Below are 24,782 nucleotides of genomic sequence, written 5' to 3'. Positions count from 1 at the left end.
GGGTAGTCAGAGGCGGGATGGTCATGGAGGGTCTTTAGTCCCAGCCTAAAGACCTTGGTCTTTCCCATTTGAGACAAAAGGGAGTCACCCAAAGGTCTGCTTAGAATATGTATGTATACACTCATAAATATTCACAGACTATAGCTACAAGATATACCACAATGATGGCCATTAGGGGTGGGGGGCACAGGGAGGAGGGAGACTTACATTGTGTGCATTTTGTTCATATTGAATTTGGAGCCACGGAATGAATCACCTTTCGGAAAAAAACAAAAAATTATTAAATTGTAAAATCTTTATAATTTAAACAGAAGAAGCTAAGATGACTCTGGCTGTGTTGTGTAGGGTGAGCAGGGGGGGTGGGGGTGGGTGTGAGCAGAGGGCTGGGAGTCTCCAGCCTGGTGACAGGACCCGTGTTCAGCTTATGAACTTTTCTGAGACGACTAAGATATAAGGGGCATGAAAAGCCAAAGTTTCACTTGCAGATCTTTAAAAGAAAACTGCAAATCCAAATGAACAAATGCTGGATTAGTTTTCTGTGGGACAGAACTCATGCTAACCGGCAGTCACCATACAACTCATAGAGTACAATTTTGTTCAATGTGAGCGCACGTCAGTAGGTTTGATATTGGAAAAGGGATGTCCCAGGGAGCCCTACGGGACCGGCTTCCATTCGACATTTCCAGGACCGAAGTCAAGCACCAGGGAGATTCAGAAATCACGCCCAGACCTGGAGCAAGTTTCTGGAGCTACAGATACTCCCAGACACGCTCACACTGAGGTCCCCTCCTGCACAAGGTAAGAAATTTGAGCAGTGGCAGGAGGAGACAGCTTCCAGCAGTGGGGCTCTTTCAAGGAAGGGATATATGGAGAAATATGGTGGAATATCTGCCGTGAAAGGGAACCTTGAGACCGTGATGGTCAACCCCTTCCTTGGGCAGAGGAGGAAGCTTAGCCCAGAGAGGGACAGAGACTGCCCCAAAGCCACACAGCCAGTTAGCTGCAGAACTGAGACGCACCCCACCTCTTCTTCCTCTCAGCCCTTGGTGGCATTCACTTGGCCACATGGATGTCCTGTAGGTTCCACTCTCAAAGCCAGGAGATGACCTCTAGGGTGTCCCTCAGCCCTCCTCAGGCAGAACTGTTAGCCAGTCATGCTCTATAAGGGTTGTTGGCAGGATTCAGAGGCAACTCCAAATCCCAGGTCTGGCACATGGGTGTACCTTCTGGGGAGAGGAGTGGACAGGAGGTCCTGGTATAGGTTTCTGGATATTTGCCTGACCCAGGAAGGCTCAAGGAACCATTTGTGTCACAGACCTGTGAGCTAGCCTTCCGCATCCCGTAATTTCCATGCCCTGGCAGGCCTCCTTCATATCAACACATGAAAACTACCCGCTCATCCAGCCTTACAACCCTAATGTACACAAAGTAATGGATTTTCAGATTTGATTACATAACAACTAAAAATCACATGTGGAAAAAAAAAAAAGCCTTATTTGAAGTTAAATAAAAAATGATAATTCGGGCACCTGGGTGGCTTGGAGGGTTAAAGCCGCTGCCTTCGGCTCAGGTCATGATCTCAGGGTCCTGGGATCGAGCCCCGCATTGGGCTCTCTGCTCGGCAGGGAGCCTGCTTCCCCCTCTCCCTCTGCCTACCTCTCTGCCTACTTGTGATCTCTGTCAAATAAATAAATAAAATCTTTTTTAAAAAATGACAATTGGCAGAAAACAACATAAACAAAGGAGGAAGAGTATAATATACAGTTAGGACAGATTAATTTTCTAAAAGATGAGTAACCCACAGAAGGCAAGCGTGCAGCGAGATAGGAGGGAAGGAGTTTTTTGGTTCTTGTTTTTTTTTTTTTTTTAAGATTATTTATTTATTTGTCAGAGATAGAGAGACAGAGCACACAAACAGGCAGAGTGGCAGGCAGAGGCAGAGAGAGAAGCAGGCTCCCTCCTGAGGAAGGAGTCTGATGCAGGACTCAATCCCAGGACCCTAGCTAGGATCATGACCTGAGCCGAAGGCAGCAGCTTAACCGACTGAGCCACCCAGGCATCCCAGCAGGGAAGGAGTTTTGTACAACAGGAGGAGCCGGACAAATCAGAGCATCAGTGTTTTAGAAGAAGTCAAGAAAAGGAGGGTTATTCTCTCCCAGGGGGCATGGGACCAGCCTACTCTGTCCTGGACTCCTCTCTTTCTGGCTGAGAAACAGGAGTATTTTCTGTGCCAGTCAGAAACCACACACATGCCCGCACACATCCCCTCTCCCGAGAGCCCCTCTGTGTGTCTTCTAAGAGTTTTCAGTCCCAGGAACGGACCGCAGCAGTAGACAATGAATCCTATTAGAAACAGCTGAGCTGGAGGCCTAGCGTGAACACTGGGTCACCTCTACGACCTTCGGCCCTCCTCCTTCCTTCTAAAAGAATCCCAGTTTTTGGGCGCCTGGGTGGCTCAGTGGGTTAGAGCCTCTGCCTTAGGCTCAGGTCATGACCCCAGTCCAGGGACTGAGCCCTGCATTGGGCTCTCTGCTCAGCGGAGAGAGCCTGCTTCCCCTCCTCTCTCTCTCTGCCTGCCTCTCTGCCTACTTGTGATCTCTGTCAAATAAATAAATAAATAATCTTATTAAAAAATAAATAAATAAAATAATCCCAGTTTTGTTCAGGCAGCCATTCCAGTCCACCCAAATAAAGGACTCCTGACTGGACCAGACTAGAGATTTTCCAGAGGAGCAGCAGGATCCCTACAAGCACGGACACTTCTGTGGGACATTTCCGGTTGTCACAGTGATTCAGGCCCTGCAGATATTTGGTGAGCCGGGGTGGGGGTTGACACTTGCAATAACAAAACCTTGGCCTAAATCCCACCAGACTTTCAAATGTTCCACTGAATAGAGACACAGATGCAAAATCTGAGCCTAGAATCTAATCCCACTTTACATTTTTTTAAAAAAATATTTTATTTATTTATTTGACAGAGATCACAAGTAGGCAGAGAGGCAGGCAGAGAGAGTGAGAGGGAAGCAGGCTCCCTGCCGAGCAAAGAACCCGATGTGGGACTCGATCCCAGGACCCTGAGATCATGACCTGAGCCAAAGACAGAGGCTTTAACCCACTGGGCCACCCAGGCGCCCTATACAGCTTCAGTACATATACAGACTATATTCCACAGCACAGCAACCACGGGTACATTGAGAAGCCTTGTGTTCTGTGGTGTCTAGAATCTTCCCAAGAGTTATTATGTCAACACAGTCATGTACCAGGTGGCAGTGTAGCCACCAGAACAATCCACCTATATCTTCCGCCATCCGTCACTGCCACATTCATGGAGATTTTAGATGCAGGTGAAGGCTTTTGATTGTTTTGTTTTGTCCTCTAGAATACTTGCACCTGAGCATGTATCTTGAAAACCATGTGGTTTTATTGTATATTTCACTTTCTTTTCCTTTTATACTTAGGGCACTGGATTAGTTTTTTTGGGTTTTTGGGGGGTTGTGATTATATGCCCAGGCAGGTTCTATTTTCTAAGATTGATTTATTTATTTATTTGACAGACAGAGATCACAAGTAGGCTTTGCAGAGTAGGCAGGCAGAGAGAGAGGGGGGAAGCAGGCTCCCTGCTGAGCAGAGAGCCTGATGTGGGGCTCGATCCCAGGACCCTGAGATCATGACCTGAGCCGAAGGCAGAGGCTTTAACCCACCGAGCCACCCAGGCGCCCCAGTGGGTTCTGTTTCCTACATATTACATAAGGATAGTAATATTTACTATGGAAAGCAGGCACCAGGCTTGATGGGACTGGGAACCATTGGTGTAGACCGGCAGGAGCCATCTGTCTTGATGATGTCTGTCACTCCACGGACTGGGTGGAGCGCTTTCCTCTCCTCTTCTTCTTTGGCATGGACAAGCAGGCAATCATATGGCTCTCGTGGTTACTGGAAGCCGCCCCGTGACCGTGAAAGGGGAATGTTCCCAAGGAAAAAGCCAATGTGGAAGATGAAGATGGACGAACTGGGACCTTGGTGACCTCCCTGGGCCTTGATGCTGTGACATTCAAGGACTCTTTCCTCTGGACCTCCAGCTCTACTGGGAAGGCAGCAGCCTTCCAACCAACTGTTGGGTACGATGGCATAAAGCGTTTGGTTAAAATGGCACTGCAGCCGTGCTTTCCTCTTCAGAAAGAGGGAATCCCAGGGACCAAGGATACACTCTCATCTTACTGTTGATATCAACACGGCTGTTGATGTTTCTGACCTTCTAAAGGCCACCAGGAGTCATGACTTAGAAGGGACAACAGCCATAGGTTTTCCTCCACCTCTGAGAAATATTCTTAGGGCTCAAAGTGGGTCTAGCAGAAAAGCCACGAGTCTAGGTCTCCATAAGAATTTGACATTGGTGGGTGCCTAAGCCTCTGCCTTAGGCTCAGGTCATGATCCCAGGGTCCTGGGATCTAGCCCCACATCAGGTTCTCTGCTCGGCAGGGAGCCTCTTCCTCCTCTCTCTCTGCCTGCCTCTCTGCCTACTTGTGATCTCTGTCTGTCAAATAAATAAATAAATAAAATCTTTAAAAAAAAAGAGAGAGAGAGAGAACTTAAGATTGGGTAAACCAAAATGGACACAGTACAAACCACATGAAAGCCAGCTTGGCAGAATCACGGCCTGTTACACACGTCTGGAAGGAACTTGGGAATTATCTGGTCCAGTTCTCCTGTGGATCAGTCCGCATAACATTGCCATGCTGCAGTATCAAACAACCCCAAATCTTAGCAGCGTGAAGCAACATCATTTATCTCTCATTCATGTTTACATGCCCACTGCAGCTCGGTGAGGGGTCTCTGCTCATCATAATGACTCAGGGACGCAGGCCTAAGGGATCTCCATATGGACCTGTCCTTCCACAACTACCAAGAACATGGCCAAGCTTAAACTAATTGTCCCTTAAAGGTGTTCTGGAAAGTGTCACATACCTCTTCTATTCATATTTTATTGGCCAAAACAAGTCTTGTGGCCATGCCTGTGTTCACCAGGCATGCAACAAAGGGCTGGGATGTTTAATCCTTCTGTAGGAAGAAACAGTGACGGGGACGGGGACACTGAATATGGGGGAACAGTATGACATGTCCCACATCTGGTTTGCAGCCTCTGGGGCCATCCTGATTCTACCTGGGCTCCCAGAGGAACCTTCCCGTGGGAGCAGATCTAACTGTGTATGCTTCCATCCGACAGCCTTCTGGGAGACCCCATCCCTGACCAGACCAAGTTCAGACTGTCAGCCTGAATATCAAAGCCATGTCCCTGCCCCCCTTCTTGGGCTCCTCTCCCTTGATCCCCCACTTAGTCATCTATCCATAAGCATCCACTGAATGCTGGCCACTATGCCAAATTCTGGGCAAGAAAGCATACGCAAGACCATTCCTGTGAGCCCCTCCAGGCCAGAACCACCTCTGTTTATACCTAAAGACTCCCAGATCAGCAGCCCACCCGCCAAGGCTTTCATACCTCAAGGACTTTACCTAAAGCCCTGCCATCCTTCCTCCTCCCACTTCGAGCCTGGATCCTTCCTGACTTCCGCAGGCGGGGCTGTGTCACTCCGGCACACAGCAGCCCCCAAAACCCCACGATGTGTTATTACGGGGCTTGTTCGGTTGTCTGTCTCCCCCAGCAGACCACGGGCTCCTCTAAGATCATGGTGGGTAACTCTCTTTAGCAAACGGTAACAATTTAAATGTTCAACCATAAAGAATTGTTAAATATGTCACAGGTATTCCTATTCTGGAATATTAAAAAATACTAAAAATGATGCGGTAACATTCTTTGAATGAACACGCCTCCTTTGGAATTATTCCAACTGCGATACAGCTTACCCATGGCAATAACCTGAGTTTCCACCAAGAGGGTACTGGTCAAATGCATTAGAGTCCGGAATTGCACAGAATGCAGGTATTAAAGCTAGTGGGGGGGGTGGGGCGCGTGGGTGGCTCAGTCAGTTAAGCGTCTGCCTTCTGCTCAGGTCATGATCTCAGGGTCCTGGGATCGAGCCCCGCATGGGGCTCCCTGCTCAGTGGGGATCCTGCTTCTCCCTCTTCCTCTGCCAGCGACTCTGCCTACTGGTGCTCTCTCACATCAAAGAAATAAATAAAAGATTTTTTATTTAAGAGAAAAAGATTAAGAAAAAAAATTCTCTCTTTTTTTTTTTTAAATTCTCTTTTTTAAAAGCGAGAACAGGAACTGGCTCATTTCGTGGAACATGTGACTCTTGATCTTTGGATTGTGGGTTTGAGCCCCACGTTGGATGGAAAGATGACTTAAAAATAAAATAAAATCTTGGGGGGGGGGCCTGGGTGGCTCAGTTGTTGAGCGTCTGTCTGCCTTTGGCTCAGGTCATGATCCCAGCATCTTGGGATTGAGCCCCGCATCGGGCTCCTTGCTCAGCAGGAAGCCTGCTTTTCCCTCTCCCACTCCCCCTGTTTGTGTTCCCTCTCTCACTCTCTCTCTCTCTGTCAAATAAATAAATAAATAAAATCTTGGGGCACCTGGTTGGCTCTGTCGTTGGGCGTCTGCCTTCGGCTCAGGTCATGATCCCAGGGTCCCGGGATCAAGCCCCACATCTGGCTCCCCACTCAGTGCGGAGCCCCCTTCTCCCTCTCTAACTCCCCCTGCTTGTGTTCCTGCTCTCGCTGTGTCTCTCTCTGTCAAATAAAATGATAAAGTCTTTAAAAAAATAGTTAACTCTGTACATGCTGGTATGGACCCATCTCTATGGACACTGCAAACTGAGGTGCAAAACAGGGTGTATCGTGTACTTTCCTGCACAAAGTAGATCCTGGGGGGAAATATGTGTGCTTGTACACAAGGTGGAATCTCTCTAAATAGACACAAAGCAAACTGGTATTAGCGGCCGCCTCTGAGTGGGGGAGCCAGGGTTGGGGCCCCACATAGGAGATTTACCATGCTGTCTACCCTTTGCCCAGATGAAATATTTTTTACAACATGCTTAGGAAAAAAAAAAAGTCAGGAAGAAATGTAACATCCAGGAAATCATTCAAGACACCTTGTTATCTGGAAGTAATAAATTCAGATTTTTAAATTGTAGGTACAATAGGACCCCTATTTTTGTAGAAAAAAATGTACACTACATCTCAATATACAGAAAAATGTTGGGGCGCCTGGCTGGCTCAGTTGGTAGAGCACGCAACTCTTGATCTTGGGGTTGTAAACTCAAGCCCCACCTTGGGTGCAGAGATTGGGAGGAAGGGAGGAAGGGGAGAAGGGGGAAAGGGAGGAGCTGCATTATGTACGACTTGAACTTAGTTTCATCTGACATTCTTCTGTTAAAAATTCAAACCGTGGGGCACCTGGGTGGCTCAGTGGGTTAAGCCTGTCTTTGGCTCAGGTCATGATCTCAGGGTCCTGGGATGGAGCCCCACATTGGGTTCTCTGCTCAGCAGGGGGCCTGCTCCCGCGCCCCCCCTGCCTGCCTCTCTGCCTACTTGTGATCTCTGTCTGTCAAATAAATAAATAAAATCTTTAAAAAAAAATTTCAAACCTTAAGAAAGAGTATAAATGAAAACATACTCCCTTTCCCTCCATTCAGCTGCCTGTAGCCTCTGCTCAGTTCTTCTCTCTTCAAAATTTGGTAAGAGTCTGTGAGTCTGGGGGCAGGACCACAGGGGGTACTTTCTTTTGGGCTTTTCTGAAATTTCTAATTTTTTCTAAATATACCTTATTACTATGGAAATAAGAAAAGTCTATATACTTTTTAAGGGCTCAGAATTAAGAGAGCCCTGGACCTCCATCCGTCCATCTATCCATCCTTCCTTCCTTCCTTCCTCTTTACAGAAACAGGCTTGGCGCTCCTAGGCCACTGGTCAGCAGCTTGGGGGGCAGAAGCCACATTTCTAAGTTTCAGGAAAGGCCTCTACTTCCATAAAACCCTCCCTCCTCACCTGCTCTGACGTCACCGCCGCCACCCTTCCCTCCCTCTCCACACCTCGGCCACCCCAGCCCGGCCTCCTTTCAGATTCCAAGTCAGCACCAGGGAGAAGCAGCTGCTGTTACCCTGTTGATTCTTCCGAGGGACCGAACGCGGGAACTCTCCTGTGTCTCGTCCTTCCTCAGAGAGTTTCTAGAAACCAACCCGAAAATCAGAAAGGCAAGAAAGGAACCGAGCTGAAGAATTCCTCTTTCACAAGAGGCCAGGTTAAAAACAACAGGCCTTGTTAAAACCGCACCTTAATGAGACTCCTTCCCAGCCTAATTGTCGCCATGGCAATGACCCCTAGCGGCCATCTTTAATTAACTTGGCGTCGGAGTCACCAAATGAGCTCCTCCAGTAAATTGCCCGCCAGCCCAGGCAGTCACGCGGCCCCTCCTCTGTCCTTTGGCCTCTGGCAGGGCTTTCTTCTCTACCTCCCGATTCTCCCGGCAGGGCCGGGCGGGCCCGGACCCATGGTAACACTAACAACAGCAAAAGCAGCAGCAGTAGTAGTAATAGTCAGAGCATATCAACGCATGCATGCATTTATCATGCAGACGATCAAGCAATTTCTATGCAATAACTCTTAAAATCCTCACAGGAATCTGATGAGGGACGCACCATCACCGCCCACCTTTCTCAGAGGAGGAAACTGAGGCATGGAGAAACTAAGCCGGTAAGTGGCAGGGCTGGGATTTAAACACAGGCTCTGTGGGGGCGCGTGGGGCGCTCAGTCCCTGAAGGGTCTGACTTTTTGCCAGGTCAGGATCTCAGGGTCCTGGGATCTCAGACTCAGCAGGGAGTCTGCTTCTTCCTCTCCCTCTCCCTTCTCCCCTCACCCCTGCTTGTGTTCTTGTGCTCTCGCTCTCTCTCTCTCAAAAAATAAAATCTTAAAAAAAAAAAAAAAAAGCACAGGCACTGTGGAATCCAGGGCCACCCTTATAATCCCTCCACTGGAAATGAATGAAGTTCAGAGGATCACCTGCTTCTCCGGAGCCCAGTAAAGACCTGGAGTTTCCCACCTGCGGCTTCCCAGCTGGGTGACCTTGAGCCACTTACTTCCCGTCTCTGAGTCTGCTTCCTCATCTAGAACAGGGAAGGTGATGAAACTGGGTCAGGAGTGGGGGCAGGGGCCCAAGAGCCTCATCAGCTCCGTTCCCTGAAGACTCCCGAATCCACCAGAACCTTCCTGTTGTCTTTTTTTTTTTTTAATGTTTTCTTTTAAGTGTTTTTTTTTTTTTAAGATTTTATTTATTTGACAGAGAGAGAGAAATCATGAGTAGTCAGAGAGGCAGGCAGAGAGAGAGAGGGGAGGAAGCAGGATCCCTGTGGAGCAGAGAGCCAGAGGTGGGGCTCCATCCCAGGACCTGAGCCAAAGGCAGAGGCTTTAACCCACTGAGCCACCCAGGCGCCCCCTTCCTGTTGTCTTGACGCTGGTGTGGTTTCCGAGGTGAGATGACATGAGGATTAAGAGATAATAAACGTGATGACCCATGCAAAGCCCGCAGCACGGTGCCTGCCCATAGTAAGTGTTCAGTGAATTTGTGCTGCTTTTATTTTCACAAAGTGGATGGCCGTGAGAAAGACCTCCTCCAGGATACAGCTAACAGTCAGGAACATCGGCAAAAAGAAGCAGTGGAGGAGGCCCTATTGCTACCAGTGTTAGAACCGATGGGCAAGGGCTCTGGCCCCTACGGGAGAATACTGGGGAGCAGCGGAGCGGAGCTGCTGACCGAAGATGGTGGCCTCCATCTCGCTCTGGCCTTGCCCACTAAACACGCTTACATCAGCCTAACCAGATCAGATCGGGAGATCCAGGTGCCAGCCACCAAGGTGCACTAAGCCAGAGGAAGCAAGAAAGATTAACAGGCACCCCCCCACACACAACACACACATCCCAGGGACGCTCCCTAAAAGGCGCACAAGACCTTCTGCTTACGTTCAAGGGGCCAGAAGTTGGCGCCTGTGCATGCCTAGTTCCAAGACAGGATGGGATTGCAGTGACAGGGAAAGAACAATGATCTGCAGGCTTTGCCACAAACCTTCAAGTCCTTCTTCATACCACCCCAGAGTAATATTTCCAAACTGCAACTTCTGGCCAAGTCTAAATCCTTCAATGGCTCTCCACTGCCTACAGCATGAGCTCCAAATTTATGAGTGGATTAAAAGACACTACAGAATCTGGCTCCATTGCTTTCCCACTCGCCCTTCATTCTAGCCACACCAGGCCACGGGCCATTCTCTAACTGAACCATGCTTGCATGACTCCGTGCCCTTGTCCATGCTAAGAATCCTGTATTTTCTCTTCTCCATCTAATTAGAACATCTACCTCCACTCTAGGGACTTCGCAGGGACACAGAGGAAGAGATGGGCTGGGTAGGCAGAAAAGGGTGTCGATTCAGACTTGGGCTGGAAGCAGAGGGAGCCTTCTGCTGTCCAGGGCTGAAGAAGGCCTGAGGGGCGCCCTGGGTGGCTCAGATGGTTAAGTGTCTGCCTTCGGTTCAGGCCATGATCCCAGGGTCCTGGGAGTGAGCCCTCCATCAGGCTGCCTGGTGGGGAAGCTGCTTCTCCCTCTCCCTCTACTGCACCGCCTGCTTGTGCCCTCTTGCTCTGTCAAATAAATAAAATTTTTTGTTTTTTAATTTTTTAAAAGATTTCATGTATTTATTTATTTGACAGAGACAGCCCAAGTAGGAGTGTGCTCTCCTCCACCCAGGAGGCCCAAATAAAATCTTTTAAAAAATGGGAGGGGGGCGCCTGGGTGGCTCAGTGGGTTAAGCCTCTGCCTTCGGCTCAGGTCATGATTTCAGGGTCCTGGGATGCAGCCCCATATCAGGCTCTCTGCTCAGCAGGAAGCCTGCTTCCCCCTCTCTCTCTGCCTGCCTCTCTGCCTACTTGTGATCTCTGTCTGTCAAATAAATAAATAAAATCTTTAAAAATTTTTTTTCTTTTAAGAAAAATAAAAATAAAAAATAAAATAAAGGCCTGAGCTGGAGATGTGTCAGCCTTACGTGTGCCAGCAGGAGGCAAACTTGAGCTACCTTTCAGCCTCTGACCTGGAAAGGATGATGGATACCAATTCTTCTTCGACCCCAATCTGACAAATGAAGAAACTGAGACTTAGAGGCAGGAGGTAACTTACCCAAGGTCACACAGTGGCAAAGTAGAGGCCCCTGGTTCCCCACTGGTGTTCACACTACACCTGCATTCATAGGGCTGTAGCCTGTATATATAGATGTTTTATAGGGCAGGAAACAGTCTTGGGGTCATCATACCGGGAGGTGTGTTTCACCAGACACGCGATGGGCAAGGATGTGCCCAGAGGCCTTAGTCTCTCAGCATCTCCCTTGGCAGCCTCAGGACAACACACACACCCTTGGGGCCTGGGAGCTGCACTTGGCCTGGCTCTATAGTTCTCCCAAGACCTTGGGAGGGGGCCCAGAGCACATCAATAGAGGCCAAGGAGGCTAGGAAGCATCCAAGACCACATGAATCAATCTTCTGTCCTCAGTCCACTTCCCTACTGTGGCCTCAGGCACCTGAAGCACAAGGTTTGCCTTTGTCCCTGCCCTTGGTGCTTGAGACTGGGGGCATCGCCCTCCCCCACCAGACATTGTTCCAAATGCAGACACAGAGCTAGACAGCCTGCCTCTGCTTCTCAAGGCTGCTTGCCCTTCATGGCTGCTTGGGGATCACCCTGGTCTTAGGGTCCCCACAGGCTGTCGGGGACATGGCACTCTCCCAACCCAGGTGCCTGAGAGGAAATCCACTACCATCTGCATAAATGACCAGGCAAACAGAGCTAGGCTACATGTGGGGGTGTGATGTCTTTCCCAACTTGAAAATAAAGTAAAAACAGGTGTCCAGTGCTTTTCTAAGGGCAGACTGGGCAAGGAAGGGGACCCCGGAGGGCCTTGAATTCAGGAGTATGGCTTACCAAAGGGTACAGGGTCCAAGGTCTTGGACTCAGACTCGCTGGCTGGCAGGAGGCAAGAACGGCTGGACGCTTCTAGCGCCAGTCCCAATCTGGTCCCCACAAGGGCAAGGGGCTGTGAAGCTCTGATCCCAGAAGAGTGAATGTCAAACCATTTCCCCAGCTCAAATGAAGATCTTGAGCTCAAATAAAAAAGAAGACCTTCTTAAAAGCTCCCTTAAACATGTGTACCCTGAACATCTTATTAAGACAAAGACTGACCCTTAGAACTGGACTTTAGAAGCATATGGGAAGACTGAGGGTGTAGTCTGCCATAGGGCACCTTTCCGGCTGAAAATTGTTAGCCCAGCACCTCGCTCCCTCTTGGGGTTCCCTCCCTTTGGCCTCCCTGCCAGCTCCCAGTCCATCTTCCTCTTCCTTAGCCTGCCTGAGTTCGCCAACACCAGCTACTATTTCCTCCTGCTGCCTCTTGGCCTTTCCTCTAGTCACCCCCTGCACCTCCATTTCTTAAAAAGAACCTCTTCCAGGCTGTATCCAAGGGTTCAGTTCCCAAATCCTCATTTTAGCTGTAGGTGTATTGGACACTTTTGATTCCTCCTTCTTTCTTAAGACTCTTTGCCCCTGGCCTCAAGTTCACTACTTCCTTTGTTCCCTTCTTACTTAAAGACTCTGCCTCTTGATCTCCTCTTACTGATTCTCCTTGTCTTCCTCCCCTCCAAATCAGGCTATCCCAGTATTCAGGCCTTAGGACATTTTTCTTCCTTCTACACCGAATCCATAGTGATTTCATCTTGCCTCATGGTTTTGAATAAGATCTATACAGTGACGACTCCCAGGTTAAAACCTCCAGCCTGGACCTCTCCCCTTAGTGCCAGGTTTATACATCCAGTTGACTTTGGGGCTTCCCCTTAACCAACTATGCCCCCAACTATCTAATAGACATCTCAAATTTAACATGTCCAGGGCCAAGCCGATACCCTCACCTCCAAAACTTGATTTCTCCTTCTACCTTCCCAGTTTCTGAAAAACAAACTCTGTCCTTCCAGGAACTCACATCAAAACGCCCAACGTCATCCTTGACTCCCATTTTTCCTCTCACATCCCACCTTCAGTCCCTCAGCAAATCACAGCAGTTCTGTCCTCAAAATGCATAAGTAATAAGCCAGTTCACTCACCAATCACTGCCATTCTGATAGGTGTTCAAGGTGGGAGAAGCAGGCAGGGGCCAGGTCATTGAGCAGGTGAGCCCTCTTGACAGTGGCAAGAACTTTAAGTTCAATTCTGAATTATAGGAGAAAACACAGGAAGAGTTTTAATATGATGGGATTTGCTTCTTGAAAAAACCAATCTGGAGGCACCTGGTGGCTCAGTGGGTTAAGCCTCTGCCTTTGGCTCAGGTCATGATCTCCGGGTGCTGGGATGAAGCCAGGCATCGGGCTCTCTGCTCAACAGGGAGTCTGCTTTCCCCTCCCTCTCTGCCTAACTCTCTGCCTACTTATGATCTCTCTCTGTCAAATAAATAAATAAAATCTTTTTAAAAATTTTTTAAAAAGAAAAAGAAAAAACCACTCTGGTGCTGAGTGAGGAATGGATTAAGGGAATGAGACAAGAGATGGCGAGACCAATAAGGTGGATATTGAGGTTGGGAGTAGGAATGATGATGGTGTGGATTACTTTTCTTCTATGAAGAATCGTCCACCTCGATGCCCCGAGGAGCCTGGTTCAGAGGCAGGAAGATGGGCCCTGGGGGTGGCTGGGTGAGCACACTTTGTCCATGACCTCAGCAGAGGGGGCCCGTGTTTCAGCACCACTGCTCGGACAGCTCCAGCCCCATCCACCCCTAACAGTGGAGCGTGGGTGTCCAGCCTTTGCCCAGCGTGCCCTGCAGAAGCCTGTGGCTAGGGGGCGGGTCCGTGGTCAGGCTTAGGGGAATACCCTTCCTTTGGAAATCTTCATTTGCAACCTTCTAAAATGCAGACAACAGTAATGAAACTGCCCTGCCACACAAGGGCTCCATGAACGTGGACAAAATAGCCACCCACGGACTGTAGGAACACCAAAGGAAGAGGTTGCCAGAGAGAGAGCCCCCTTAAGAGCCTCTTAAGATAGTTTGTCACGGACCCAGAGTTTATTTCCCCGACTTGGGTGATCAAAAATGAAGCTAAGTTTGCAGCAGGTGGATTAAGGGATTGTTGGAAACCTATTGTCCTGGTGTTCCCCCCCCCCCCCCGCAGACCCTGGTGGCCAGCACCCTGTGTGTGGCGTCTCTGCAGACAGAGCGCGGGAGAGCTAAGTTGCTTCTCCCAAGAGTTGGACAATCCTTCCAGACCCAGCGCAGATTTTCTCTTTGTGATAACAGAGTTTCTCTGGGATGGATTGGTCCTGCACCCTGCTGTTCCTGCCTCTGCCCACACCCCTGCCACCCTAACCAAATCTAGTTTCACTTGATGTGTTCAAACTGGTTTGATTTTCTTATTTGGAACTCAGCAGGATTCCTACTTCCAGAGTTGAAGAGCACCACTCGGGATCAGCAGACTGAAGGGACCTTGCTGTGCCAATTCAGGCTTCTGAAGGCTCAGTTTTGCTGGGTCAGGGAAGACCAGTGGGGCCTCAGGATTTCTCTCTTTGAAATGACCTCTGCATTTCTGGCCCCCCCAAAAAGGAGCAGCTTCCCAGGCAGACCCTGGCCTTAGGGATATCAGCTAACCACAACAGGAGCCCATCAGGGCATCCACAGTGCCTGGCACACAGCTACACCCTGAGGTGACCCAGCTCCCTGCCAGGTCCACAAGGTCATCTCGCCATCTACTTGGTCCTCTCTCCTACCCTTCCCTCCAGGGTAGAGGCCGCGGAGTCCTCTGGGAGCCTTCCCACACTGGGGGTGGGGGGGTGGGTTTCAGTCCTTTGGCCTGCTTCTCTCTGAAATGACCAGGCTCCAACAGGACTGGGGCTTTTGAGCCCCAACCTCAGAACAACCCTGCATGCAAGGATAATGAGGCAGATACAGAAGTGGGGGAGTGGTTTGGACAAGGTTTCTTAGTGTGAACAGGGGCCAGATCCTGACCTGACACCCCAGCTCCTTCTCTTCTACCTCATTCACCAAGTGACCTTGGGCAAGTCACTTTTCACTTTATTGCTCTCAGCCTCAGTTTCTCCACCTGTGAAATGGGGCAGGGGTGGAGGGGGAGTAATTCCTCCCAGGGGACTACTATTAGGAGTCCCTGAGACAAAAGTACGCCTCTTATCATAGTTCCAATAAGTGTTGTTCTGATATTAAGATGCCTTGGGGTGCCTGGGTGGCTCAGTGGGTTGAGGCCTCTGCCTTCAGCTGGGGTCATGATCCCAGGGTCCTGGGATCCAGCTCCACATTGGGCTCTCTGCTGGGCAGGGAGCCTGCTTCCCTCTCTCTCTGCCTGCCTCTCTGCCTAATTGTGATCTGTCAAATAAATAAATAAAATCTTAAAAAAAAAAAAAGATATAGGTGCCCTCCTGGAAAGGGGAGTACCTGTGGAGACTTCCCAGAATTAAGGGAAGGGAGATTTCCCCCATTCCCAACCAGTGCATGTTCTGCTATCTCTCTAGACCCTCTGGGACCTTTGTTGAGGATTGGGTAGACATGTTCACATACATTTTATAGATGGGAAAAGTGAGATCCTGGAGGGGACCTGCCTTGCCCAGGGTCCCCCTTCGGTTCCTCAGACCAGGATTCCAAGTGAAAGGGGCCTTAGCCCTCAGCCAGTCACCTTATGTGCCTCTCTTCCTTCCCCCAGTCCCAGCACACCGGTTCAGGAATTTCTAAAGGAGCGTAGGGAACCATGGCTGTTCCAGGAACAAGAGGGTTCACCTCCCCATATATCAAGACCTCAACTCCTTCACCTATAAAATGAGAACGATGAAACTCTGCAGATGACTGTAAGGATTAAATGGATTTAAAAATTTAAAAACCCAGCAATGCCTCCAGCACCTGGTTCTATAGATGTCCACTGTGGGACTTACCATCTCCCTGAAGCAGCCCACAAGGCCCAGAGCCAACCCTTATGGTTCCAAATGGCTGAGAGAGGTTTAAATGGACCAGTGTCACACCATTGGAAATGTGGCACTCCACGAGTCCAAGCCAGTCTCTCTTGGAGGGTTTCGGAGGGCAGGAGCCAGGTTCCAATCCAAAAGCCAAAGGTGGGGAGCCCGCAGGGCTGTCGAGGCTGCCTACACCCGTGCTGGGGTTGCTGGCTCCCAGGATCCCTAGGCTCTCAGGAGCGCAGGAAGCAAAGGGATCATGTCCCAGGCCGATCCCACCCTGTGCAGATCCCACCACCCAATCACACCTTCATGGCGGTGGGGGAATCCCTCTGGTCCTGGGGCAGGGAGAACAGCTACAGTGGTTCATTCCTCAACGTCTTTCTGATTCCAGAATTTTCAAGCTGAGACTCAAACTGGTTTTTAATTAGCAGCACTGATGGACTGTTGGCAGCTCTGATATTTTACATCTAGGAAAACAACTACTACTACGCACAAACGTATATACATACCAGGGCTCATCGAATTAGCTGTTCTCCCCGCTGCGGACCCATCACCTGGCGGTGTTAGAGAAAACGTGGTGCGGCCAGCCGCAGAATCAGGAATATCATGATCAAGGCCAGTTCCAACGTGGCGCGCCCACCTCCTGCGAAGGGGGATCCGGGCTTTACCTCTTCCCGGGTCTGCGCAGAGGTGGCTGTAAGGGCTGGAAGGAGGGGTACAGTTCTCACTTCCAAACTGCGTTGAAGGGGATCCCTTATGCCCACGCCTTTAGGCTACATGCACAGTCTCTCCACCACACTACCCGAGAAGTACAGGGTGCGGGCTCCGAGCTGAGTGCTGGGGCCTCAGCGGAGAAGCAGAAGGCACGGCCCTCCACCCCCTGGGCTTCCCTAGCACCGTCCCCACCAGGACCCAAACACGGGTCACGCCATAGCGAAGAGACCCTCGTGCTCAAAAGGCCGACCTCCACATCTGCACTTCAGGGCAGCTCACTGCGCCACCCATGCCCCCAACTTCCCGGCCGTCCTGCCCCTGCAAAGCCGCCCAGCCCTAGGCGGTACACTGTATACAGTAGGTGCTCTGTCAAGAGTAACTCCCTTCCGCTTCCCTTAGCTAGAGCCCTCCGCGCTGCGGCGGCTCGGGCCCCCCCTGCTGGCTCACGCAGGTAATGACCTGCGCCCCCACTACCGGGGAAAGATGGAAAGCTGTTTTTTTTAACTATAGGGAACCTTCCTATCATCCTCTCCCTACCTGGGCCCCATCCCCAACTTCCTCCGAAGGTACATGCGAGAGGCTTCCAGGAAGATCTTATTTTCTGGTAATTTTATCATAAACGCAAGTAAAATGAAAAAATGGACTCATTTACTCAACAAATATTTACTGAACACCTCGTATTAACCACCAGGGCCAACACTGAGCACTTACTGCCTGCAACGCTTTGTTGGGCTTTTCTACAGGTATTAGCTCATTTAACCCTCACAACTTTGCTATTAGGATGGTACTGTTATTGCCCCCACATTACAGTTAAAGACACTCAGGCCCCATGATCAGGCATAACTGTAAGTGGCTTTGAATCCGTCTCCAGAGCCCCAAGCCCCGTCCACTATTTTACACCATTGTGAAAAACACTGTCGTAAAATTAAAAAAAAAAAAAAAAGACATTGGACGTGGCTTCAAAGCATTCCTTGTTCTCTAATTTCCCTGGGGAATTTCTCCTAGAAAGAGAAACAGATGAATGTTTTATCCAGAGAGAGATGTTGGAGTTTTGCTGGTCATTGCCTGGGTATCTGTAATTGCCCCAGCAATTACAATTACACTTGTAAATAAAACCAGGCAAATCACCAGCAGCTTGAAATCCCCATCCCATCCGTTTGAAACTGTACTTCCTTCCAGAAGAGAAGGGAGTGAATCTTCATAAGATTCAGTGGCCAGGAATCATGAAGGAATTTGACCTACAGCTCTCCCCACCTCAAAGTGGATCCATCCCGCTCTTTATGAGCCTCTCTTTTGTTCCTGGGGACATCGAATTAGGCCCCAAACCCACCAGGGCTTCAGCACAGCTTTAGTGCCTGGCATAAGAGCCGTGCAAAGTGAGTGAAGGGGCAACACCCACTTGGAAAGAATGCCTTGGTGAGAAAGTCACGGACCCAGTCCAGAAGGCTAAGAATCGTAGAGTGGAGATAGATCTTGGAGACAGAACTGGGAGACCAACTAATCCATCATTTATCCAACACGGGGTGCCCGAAGTTAAATGGGCTACCTTAGTCCTTGATACCAATATTCCAGTGTGGAAACTGGAAACCCACTAGTCTCCAGTATGCCCCTGCCCCATCTTCATCCCCTGCCCAGGTCTGTGTATTATATGTGTCTGGTCACCCCTTTTAAGACTCTAAGTTCCTTTGAAGACAGGCTTATATGTGACTCATCACTGCACTCCAAGCTCTGAGCACAAAATCTGAGCACAGAGGAGGGGCTGAATGAAATCAGTTTCCCCATAAAGTCCCTAACTGGTGATTGTCCTGCCCCTGTTTGAATCCTCCTGGAAAGGAAACACTCACTATTTCTCCATAGTACTTCTTCTCCCGTGGGTCAGTTGGTAAGTTGGGTTCTTCCTTCTGTAGCTTCGCAGACCTAGCATTGGCCTCTGAGCCTTTCCTGAGACCTGGGGAAGACTACAGATTGTACCAGAGACCCAGATAGCCGCCTTCTGTCTTTGGAGCCCAGTCCAAAGGGCTAATCAAGAAAAAGGAAATTTCTCTTCCCAAGCGGCATGGGGAGACCCACCTGTGCTGCACAGGGGACTCCAGGCTCTCTGGGGTTCACGGCATGGTGTGTAGTTGCATGGGGCTAATCCTTCCCATCCTGATGTATATCTAGTCTAGGAGAGCCTGGCCTAGAAATGCCCAAATGCCATAATGGTATTTTGGTTCCATAGTATTTTCCTGAGTTTTCATGTGTCAATGTGGGCTAGGAGATGTGTGTGTCCGCGCATGTGTGTGTTTGTCAATTTCTGTATTTGAACACAGGCTAAGCACAGACCCAAGAATGTGACCAGAAGCAAGCTTACATCCTGAGGGTGCGGGAGGGGGCATGGTGTATGCACCACAGTGCGTACAAGCTGGCAAATATCCTATAGCCACAGAAGAAATGGGATCTGGATGATCTTAGGGATATATGTATATATACGAGTGTGCAGGAGTATATGTGTATTCATAAACAAAGCCCAGTCTGTGTGGCGTGCTTGTGTGTGTGTGTGTGTACACAAACGACAGTCTGTTTCTATGTCTGGGTGACAGTGTGTGTGGTACGCTGTCTATTTACAAACATTTCCCGCCCTGGTTCTTGTGATCTTGTGGCTGAATGTGCATGGAGGTCAGTTTGTGTGTGTATGTGTGCTTACAATGGAATCCCAAATCTATCCGTGCGTGACTATCTGTGTGCCTAGATGCAAAATGATACCTGAATCAGGGTCTGCATGACTCTGGGGGGTTGCGAGCGTCTCACCTGCACCCCCAGCCTGGTTCCATAACCCCCTGACCTTGTGGACAGACTTGGGTGCTCTGATCACAGAGGCGGAGCCCAAGCAGGCCCTGAGCCTGGCCAGGGGAGCTTGGATAAGTGACTGGTGTTTATGGGCAACCTCGCCAGAGCCTTTGTCTGGTGCCCACTCCCTATGGCCCCGAAATTCCTCACCCTGGCAGGATCTTGGCTGTCCTTGCTCCCAGACTGCCTTCCCTAAGGAGTCCCTTTAACTCACAGCCCCTTCCCGGCCAGGGGGCTGAGAGTTGGGGGATATTCATCTTGGGGAGTTTTTGTTCCGCCTCATGAAAGGCCTCAATGGCTGGGAATACCATTCTAATTACAGGGAAGCCCAGCTTATGTAGGGGACACAAAGGGCTGTGGTCTCATAGCAGGCTCCTTCCATCCGTCAAATAAGGCTGTCTAATGACGGGGTGAGAGCTGTGAATGCCTAAAACAAACTCGAAAAGGAGGGAAAATAAAGCCGCCGGGGGCTTAAAATATATTAAATTACCCTGATTAGGAGTCGTGGCTTTGCAGAGCTGGTTGGAGAAGCGGAGGAAGCAGAGAGTCCCACTGTTCGTGTGGGGGGGGAGAGGGGTCAGCAGGTCGGGAGGGGTTCACAGAGCCCTAGCCCATTCTCATGCTAACGCCAGGGACGGCACCGCAGGCTTAGTGAACTGGAAAATAGAAATGAATTTGCCATAATCCTTCTCCTTCTGCTCCTGTCCCCACCCCAGGAGAAGTGCTGCTTAACTAGAGTCCCCTTAGAGCCTGTTGGGGTTTGGGGCTGGGACACACCCTGGAGCCTGGGCCCCTGGGCACACTTACCCTTCTGATGGTGCAGATATTCACAAGGACACACGCTGTTTGCAGATGCAAAAACGCTTCCCTCCTCCACTTGCACAAATACAACCCCATACAATGTGTAGGCACAAGTACCCCTCTTCGGGGGAACACACAGGCCTCCCCACACTTTCACAGGTGCCAGTGCACAGACACCCAGCCCTTCGCAGGTGGCCACATGTGCTTCCTGGGCACAAACACACACACACACACACACACACACACATCCCTTCTGATGTGCTCCCAGAGCCAGGTACCTAGGATAATTTCAGTGCTTTACAGCAAAGGAAACTGAGGCTCAGAAGGTAGCCAAGGGTCAGGCCTTTCCCAGCACCACGTGGGTCCTCCCTATTTCCATCCCAAGACAGAGATAAGCCTCTCTCTTACCTGGACCTCAGTTTCCTGCTATTAAAACGAGGTGCTTGGGGCAGCACGTGGATGGCTCAGTCTGTTGAGCATCTGCCTTCAGGTCTGGGTGTGATTCTGGGTCCTGGGATCCTCGAGCTCCGCCTCCCCATCCAGCTCCCTGCTCAGCGGGGAGTCTGCTTCTTCCTCTCCCTCTGCCTCCCCCTGCATGCGCTCGCTCTCGCTCTCTCTCTGAGAAATGGATACAAATCTTAAAAAAGAAAAAAATAAATAAAGTGTTGGGGTTGCCTGGGTGGTTCAGTTGGTTAAGCACCCGACTCTTGAGCTCAGCGCAAGTCTTGATCTCGGGGTCCTGAGTTCAAGTTCTAAGCCTACTTAAAAAACAAACAACAACAACAACAACAAAACAAGATGGTTGGACTAAATGGTATAGGAAACCCCTTCCAGCTCCGAAACTAGGAGGGGCCCCGCGTCTGGCGCCCCTCCCTGCCTCTACACACGTAGGTGTGTGCGCATGCGTACTCCACAGCCTACCAACAATGATTTTCTCCAGTGTTATTACAAACTGGAGGGCAGGTCTAGGAGTCTAGTGGCCTGCATCCGTGCAGGTCCCCCAGCAGGTGACCCCAGCTACCCCGGCCACCCACCCACCCACCCTGAGCCTCACCCATCTGTGGCTCTGTCTTGTGATTTTTGCCAGTATAGGACACGACGGGTGTAGGGGGAGTCAGGTACAGATCTGAGCCACAGAGCCCCACAGTGTGGCGCCCGGAACCCAGGAGAACCATCCAAATGTGCGCTCCTCCCCAGCCTGGGGCTCCCTCTGCCGGTGGATCTGGAAGAGGAACAGGAGTGCCCGGAGGAACACACGTGACCCTCGGACCTGACTCGTCCTTGCCACACATCCTCCTCTACCCGTCTGCACTCTGTTCCACTGTAGGAGTCAGGGAACCTCAGGCTGAACCGGAATAGAGACTGCGAGAGTAAACTGGGAAGAGAGTATGGGAACCACAAGGCCCAACCTCACTGCCCCTTGCTCCTCCATGTTTTCTGGGAACACCCGATCCTTCCATCGTCCCACCTGGATGTGTGGAGGGGGCCAGGGCGGGGGCAGGCGCACCCTGGGTCCCCCACTGGCAGCTGGCTAACCTGAGCCAATGGGCCTGGACATTTCCTTCTATACTGTGGGCGAGGCAGGGTCTTGGGCAACCATGGAGAATGAAGGAGAAGCCCCAGAAAGGCCAGGTACCTCTCCACCCACCCCATGCAGAGAAAGTGAGGACCCCTAACCCTCAGAAGACCTCCCTTGGGGGCCCTCAAGGTAAGCCAAGGCCTCTACTGTTCCCTCCTCCCTGGAGGGTGGCTAGTTGCTGAGAATAGGGGAACAGCCCCTGCGGTTGGGGAAAAGGAGTCCCATCCAGATCTCCCAGGCTTGGGTACCCACACACTTCCAAGTGCTATCTGGGAGGCAGAGCAGGGGGCTGGGGGACTAAAGGCGGGGTCTTTAATGGAGGCCGGTCCTATAGGCTGGGTTGTTTCAACCAACAGAGAAGGTAGAGGGACAGCAAATCCCACCCCACCCTCTCCAGGGGGACCAAGGTATCTGCAGATGCAAATATCCTGGGGCCACAAGTACTCTCCCGAGGTTGGGTGGGAAAGCACGGGTGAGCTGAAGCCCATTTGTGAGGTCAAACAGCAGACTTCAAGCCCTAAGTAAGTGTTCGCATGGCTGTTTCCCCTGTCCGGAACTTGTCCGGCTTCATCAGAGCTCGGATGAACCCCACAAACCGCCACTGGGCTTCCCGGCCTCGCACACTCGCACTTGTGCACTTGTCGTTGGGACCAGGAAACTCCCGCAGGTCCGGAAGATCCAAGATGAAATGGGGGTGGGGGGAGATGTGGGAGGATGGGCTCTTTGAGGATAAGCCACATTGGGTAGAGTGGGCCCGGCTCTGGCCCGGCTCTCACCCAGCACCAAAGCCCAAGTCTAGCCTGGAAGGCCTTGCCCCGGGGCCCCAGCATTTCCCCAATGTCTGCCCAAGCCTCCAGCGTGGCTGCGCCCTGCGGGTAAGCAAGCCCGCCCCCCCACCAGGGAGCTGCCCTGACCTGCTCAGGCTCGGCTCATTTCTGCTCCTCCCTGGTTTTGGGAGAAGTGGGGTTGGAGCCCCAGGGACAGCAGCAACTGAACCAAGGGTGTGGTCGAGAAGACTGAAAACCAAGCGCCCACCGACTGAAGCCCTAATTAGTCCCACCAGTCTCCAGCCGCACCTCAGTGGCCAGTCCCTGTGTTTGGGGAGGACACCCAGGCACCCTCTCTTCCTGGTCCCCAAAGCCCCTCGCAGCCAGCCCCCCTGAAATCCATACACTCCTGAGGAAGCGCACTCCATAGAGGCATTCAACACAAGCATACAAGAGCAACGAATTCAAATTCCAGAATTTTCTCCAAATAAAATAAAGCTGTGGGAGGGGACGCTCAGCCTCTAGACCCTGAGGTGGGGAGGAGGCACTGAAGAAGATGTCTGTTGGCTACCCTACAGGGCTGAAGGGAACCCCTCCAGCCGGCCTTCTGGAGATGCCCCACTGCCCGTGGCCTGGCGCCCGTTCTCTGGGTGTACTTTAGGCAAGGAGGCGCCCCGTGGATTCCATGGCCACAAAACGAGCCTGCGTGTGCTGAAGGTGGGTCACGAGCTGAGATGCTGAAATGCCTGAGTTCTCCTAACACAGGAGCCGATGTGTAGCCAGAAAGGCTGGAGATTCAGAATTTCAAGTTGTTTTTAGTATAACGTATACGTCCCTAAGTCACCCTCACAGTTCCCCTGTCGGCCCTCATGCGAATGGCTCACCTTACCAATTAACCCCCTTTATTCATGAAGAGAAATGGGATCTTGGTTTGTTGTTTGTTTTTTTTTTTTTTCTAGAACATTCCAAAAATGAGCGGCTGTATTTGGGTGAATTGTAAGCGGGAACGAGCTTGTTTTCTTCAGCATGATGGCGCTGCCGACTGGCACGGTGGTGGAGACCGGGATGGGCTGGGGCCTTGGGGCCACCCACGTTTCTGCGGGGGGCGGCGAGGGGACTGCAACGCAGAGTGTCCTTGGTGTACCCCGCAACAGTCTCCCGGTCTTGCGCTCAGACCCTGCGTGCCCACCCGCTGCTCAAGGAGAATCCAGTCTCCCTTTGCAGGCCTGCTGCGGACGGAGCTGGGCACACTAGCTAGCCGTCACGACAGCAAGACCCCAAGGGTCCTACATGGTCGTTGGCAAGAGACTGGAGGCCGGATTTTCAGAGGCTGCCCGCCTTTGACATGAAGGGCACGAGCTAGGAAACCCCCAAACGCAGAGGTTTTCTAAACATTCCGGATTCCTGAACCCCCCGTGACCACCGCCAGGAGCCATGCGAGGACTGGGCTGTGGAGCCAGGCTCTTGGCAGTAGCTCCGGGCTTCTCAGAATGAAACCGGGAAAGCCAAATGAAGACAAAGCCATCTTAAAATGTTCGTTGGCAAAATCTCCACCGTTAGCATACACTTTCATTTTCAGAGCTGCCTGTGGCCATAGGCAGGTCCAGAAAATCGATTGTGTTTCCAGGCGAATTCCACCCAGGGAACAGAGCCCTGGGAACGCAAGTCCGGGCACATGTGTTGGAAGGAATGGATGAGTTAGTCCTCTAACAAGCGAACCCTCTGGACGCAAACGTCTTTATAAACTCCCTTGTGCGACTTTGAGGACATCTACACATTTATGCCTGTTTACCCAGTTTTATACCCTCCATGGGGGTGGCTACCACGTCTCTTCCTCCAGGCAGAGAAACCTTAGCTGCGTGGGCCAGAAGCTACCATTCGGACCAGCCAGAAGAGCCACTTTTCCTTGCATTGGCCCTCGGGGTTTTGCAAATTGAGTTGCCGGGATTCTTACATCCCTCCTGTCCTGCAGCCCTGCGTTCCCACTCCTTAACGGTCAGACCAAGGTGTGGAGCCTTACTGGAGAGAGGGAAGCCGAGGATAGGGAAGGGCTGGGAAAGAGAGGCCAGCTGGGACCAATTTAGCCAAAGTTGACGGACACTGTAGACACACTGGGTCACCGTTTCAATATTTTGCCCAATGGTGCTCGCTTCGGCAGCACATATAC

General features: G+C 51.0%; 1 long non-coding RNA gene across 1 annotated transcript; it reads right to left on the bottom strand.

Moving 5' to 3' along the window:
• Positions 1-191: 191 nt before the first annotated feature.
• Positions 192-16,620, bottom strand: LOC122893310. Its single transcript, XR_006381609.1, has 3 exons — positions 16,435-16,620; positions 13,084-13,189; positions 192-256 (listed from the first exon to the last, which is right to left on the bottom strand). It is a non-coding gene; the product is annotated as an uncharacterized LOC122893310 (long non-coding RNA).
• Positions 16,621-24,782: the final 8,162 nt, after the last annotated feature.

The sequence above is a fragment of the Neovison vison genome, chromosome 13 (genome assembly GCF_020171115.1).
Source record: "Neovison vison isolate M4711 chromosome 13, ASM_NN_V1, whole genome shotgun sequence".
Lineage (NCBI taxonomy): Eukaryota > Metazoa > Chordata > Mammalia > Carnivora > Mustelidae > Neogale > Neogale vison.
This window is presented reverse-complemented; position numbering and strand designations above follow the sequence as displayed.